Raw genomic sequence first — 4,152 nt, forward strand, 5'->3', positions numbered from 1 at the left:
ATTTCAGAGCACCACATTCAAATGCTACAGTTGCGGAGGACTCGGTCATATTGCTAGAAATTGCACGAAGAGAAATTACAATAACTATAGAGGACGAGGCAACTACAGAGGCAGAGGAAGAGGAAACCGAGGAGCCTCGGCAAATATCGGAGAGAGACAGAACACCAAAGACAAGAATGTATCATTTGTAGCCACACAAACTATACCGGCTGAGACAATGTCACATGATGAAGATATACAACTAGTTATAGACTCAGGATCTACTTACCATTTGATAAATAAAAAATATGAAAAATACATGACAAACATAAAGAAGATTTCACAAATAAATATAAGAGCAGCAAATGGAGGAATTATGACAGCTTTATACAAAGGAGACTTAATTGGAATGTCTGAAGAAGGATACAGAGTGACTATAGAAGATTGTTTAATTGTAGAAAACTTAACACACAATCTGCTGTCAGTATTAAAACTAAATGAGAAAGGAATTCAAGTGATATTTAACAAAGAAAAAGCCATGATGAGAAAAGGTAATATTAAAATTGAAGGAAACTGTGATGGGAAACTATTTAAAATGAAATTGAATCTAAATGCGTCACACGGATTGATCACAAAAGAAGAGCAAGAGCTTCTATGGCATAGAAGAATGGGCCACTTAAATTACAGTAGTATGAAAATCCTGGATTTGCCCTTATCCAAAGAAAAATGTACTGTATGCATGGAGGCAAAAGCGGGCAGAAACCCATTTACAGAAAATCCTATACCGAGAACACACAAAATAGGTCAATTGGTATACTGTGACATAGGTGGGCCAGTCACACCTGTAACACTAGAAGGAGAAAGGTACTACTTAACCATCATAGATGACTGTTCACATTTCTTGGAGGTACATCTTCTGCAATCAAAGAATGAAGCCAAGGATTATATTATGAGGTACATAAAGATTATGAAAAATAATGGAAACAATGTTAGAAGAATCAGAACCGACCAAGGTGGAGAATTTTTAAATGAGGAACTGCATTCATTCTATGAAGAGCATGGAATTATACAAGAAACTACATGCGCATACACTCCACAGCAGAACTCTATCTGTGAGAGAATGAACTTAACTTTACTAAACAAAGTAAGAGCAATGTTATTAGAAACCAACCTCCCAAAGTATCTCTGGGGTGAGGCAATCAGATGTGCGGCCTATATAATAAACAGGTCACCAACGAAAGCACTTAAAGGTGACACACCAGCAAAAATATGGTATGGCAAAAACAATCTGGATAAAGTGAGAGTTTTCGGAGCAAAGGCTTGGAGCCTAATACTTCCAAGGCCTAGCAAATTAGAGCCAAGAGCAAAACCTATGAGAATGATAGGATACTGTGGATCAGGCTATAGACTATGGGATCCAAAGACTAATGAGATAGTAGAGTCAAGAGATGTAAGATTTGATGAGGCAGATTACAGATATGAAGAAGAAAAGAATCATAATACTATTCACATAGAAGAAAGTGAAGAAGAAGAAAACTCTAAGAATATTACACCGGATATGACAGACACGGATATGACAAACATGGATATGACAGAAGAACCAGTACAAGGCACAGAAGAAAGCCAGGAACTACATCGTGAAAAGAGACAAGTAAAGATTCCTAAGAAATATGATGACTATGACATGACAAATATAGCGTATGCATTAATCTCAGAAGATCCTATAAGCTACAAAGAAGCAATACAGAAAGAAGGATGGTCAGAAGCTATAGAGAAGGAACTAGAAGCACATAAAAAGCTGAGCACATGGGAAGAGTGTGAATTACCCAAAGGTCACAAGATAATCGATACAAAATGGGTATTCCGTACAAAATCTGACAACACTAAGAAAGCCAGATTAGTGGCTAAAGGCTTTCAAGAAGAAACCACTCAGAATGTTTACGCACCAGTAGCAAGAATGACAACAATAAGATTATTTATAAACAAAGCAGTTCAAGAAAATCTAAGTATCAAACAACTAGATATCCCAACAGCGTTTTTAAATGGAGAATTAAATACAGATATATATATAGATTATCCCGAAGGTGTAAATAAAAAACAAGGAAAAGTACTAAAACTCAGAAAAGCTCTTTACGGAGTAAAAGAAGCTCCCAGATGCTGGAATGAAAAGTTAAATCAGTTTTTGACAGAAAATGGACTAAAGCAATCTCAAAGTGACTTTTGTCTGTACTCAGGAAGAAATGTATACATACTTATATTTGTGGATGACATACTAGTAATTGGAGATGGACAGAAAATAATAAATAAATTAAAAGAAGAATTTCAAGCTAAAGATATGGGAAATATAAGCAAATTTCTAGGAATGGAAATAACACAAACACTGGATAAAATAGAAATAAAACAAACACAAATAATTGAAAAGATTTTATTAAAATTTCATATGCAAGATTGCAAGGGTTGCAATACACCAATGGAAGTCGGACTAAAAATAAATGAAAACGAAGAAATCATGGAAAACATCCCTTACAGAGAGCTCATAGGCTCACTCATGTACTTGGCTACTATCAGCAGGCCAGACATCGCTTATGCCACTGGGTTTTTAAGTAGATACTTGCACTGCCCAACACCAACTTTATGGACAGCTGCGAAGAGAATCCTCAGATACCTGCAACAAACAAAACATATGGGATTAATATATAAAAGAGAAGAAAATAATAATTTAATAGCTTTTTCAGATTCAGATTGGGGATCCGAGCAAATGGACCGCAAAAGTGTGAGTGGAGTTGCAATCTTCCACAAAGGCAACTTGGTCAGTTGGAGTTCCAAGAAGCAATCATCGGTCTCACTGTCCACAGCGGAATCTGAATACTACGCAGCATCGTTATCTGTAAGTGAAACAGTATATATTAGAGAAGTGTTAAAAGATTTGCATTGTGATAAAGATTTGATTTGCTCATTATATATAGATAATCAGAGTACAATTAAGATGATAGAAAGTTACGAAAATAGCAAAAGGTCGAAACATATCGATATCAAAGTTAATTTTATTAAGGATATTGTTAAAAAAGGCTTAATTACATTGAAATATGTGTGTACTAATGAAAATAAAGCAGATATACTTACAAAGTCTTTGTGCCAGGTTAAACATAACTATTTCTGTAAATCTCTTGGATTGTATTAGTTTGCGATTAATATTTTAGTTGTATTATGTTTTAACCACATTATAGCATCAGAGTTGTGTTGATTAATATTGATTTTTTGAATATTTCAGACTTGTTTTGTATCGAGACGTAAGATAAGTATAGTATAACCTAAAATTTTAGTGTCAATGTCAAATGTCAAGTGTCATTGTGACAGCTCATGCCAAGTGTTGCTATTTAAAGATTAAATTTATTGTCTGCAAGTTCAAGTCAATTTGGCCAAGAAAATTGAGACTTGATCTTGAGCCGGGGTGTTGAATATAATCATTCATTCGGTCTTATTCGATAAAATACTTTATCTGTGGAGCTGTCAAAATGACACCCTCATTCCCGGTCCCCTCGTACTCGCAATGGCGGACGTGTTGTGCGTAGGTTTAATTAGATTATAATTGAGAAGTTAAAAATAAATGTCACTGATTACTTTTACTTATGGGGCTTTCATTTAAACAAGAATTCCGATAGATTAAAGCTATCAATTTTCCCACATCGTCATTACTCTGATTTTATTACGCGAGCGATGAATCATGAAGGACTGACGACCCGGTATTGACAAGTTTGATTTTTACAAATGGCTGCCACCTGTTGTCAACCGCCAGACTGTGTTGACTGACGCCCATATTCACAAACGATGCTTGCTTAAGTGAAGCAGAAAAACGCACAGCGTTGAATAGAGCTCTGTGATTGGTTCGTGTGTCACCTTGTGCGTCCACGCGCACTGTGAGACCTCATAGTAATGTTTGTGAATACGTGCGTGAGCTTGTAGCGGCGCTTCTTCTCAACACTTGCCAATTTTTTTTTATCCACAACGACGAAGCTCTTGGCCTGTATCTCACCTGATGGTAAGTGACGATCAGGCCGAAGGTGGAAGCGAGCTTCACCCGGAATCCTCAACCACGGAGGAACTGGTTATCTTACCTCTAACTGCCGGAACACAACAATGCTGTTAACATTGTTGTTATGGCGACAGACTTAG

The 4,152-nt window shown here is 36.3% G+C and overlaps 1 long non-coding RNA gene across 1 annotated transcript; it reads right to left on the reverse strand.

Annotated features, from left to right (window-relative positions):
- Positions 1–2,390: 2,390 nt before the first annotated feature.
- Positions 2,391–3,638, reverse strand: LOC135082534 (uncharacterized). Its single transcript, XR_010259410.1, has 2 exons — positions 3,103–3,638; positions 2,391–2,864 (listed from the first exon to the last, which is right to left on the reverse strand). It is a non-coding gene; the product is annotated as an uncharacterized LOC135082534 (long non-coding RNA).
- Positions 3,639–4,152: the final 514 nt, after the last annotated feature.

The sequence above is a fragment of the Ostrinia nubilalis genome, chromosome 21 (assembly GCF_963855985.1).
Source record: "Ostrinia nubilalis chromosome 21, ilOstNubi1.1, whole genome shotgun sequence".
Taxonomy (NCBI): domain Eukaryota; kingdom Metazoa; phylum Arthropoda; class Insecta; order Lepidoptera; family Crambidae; genus Ostrinia; species Ostrinia nubilalis.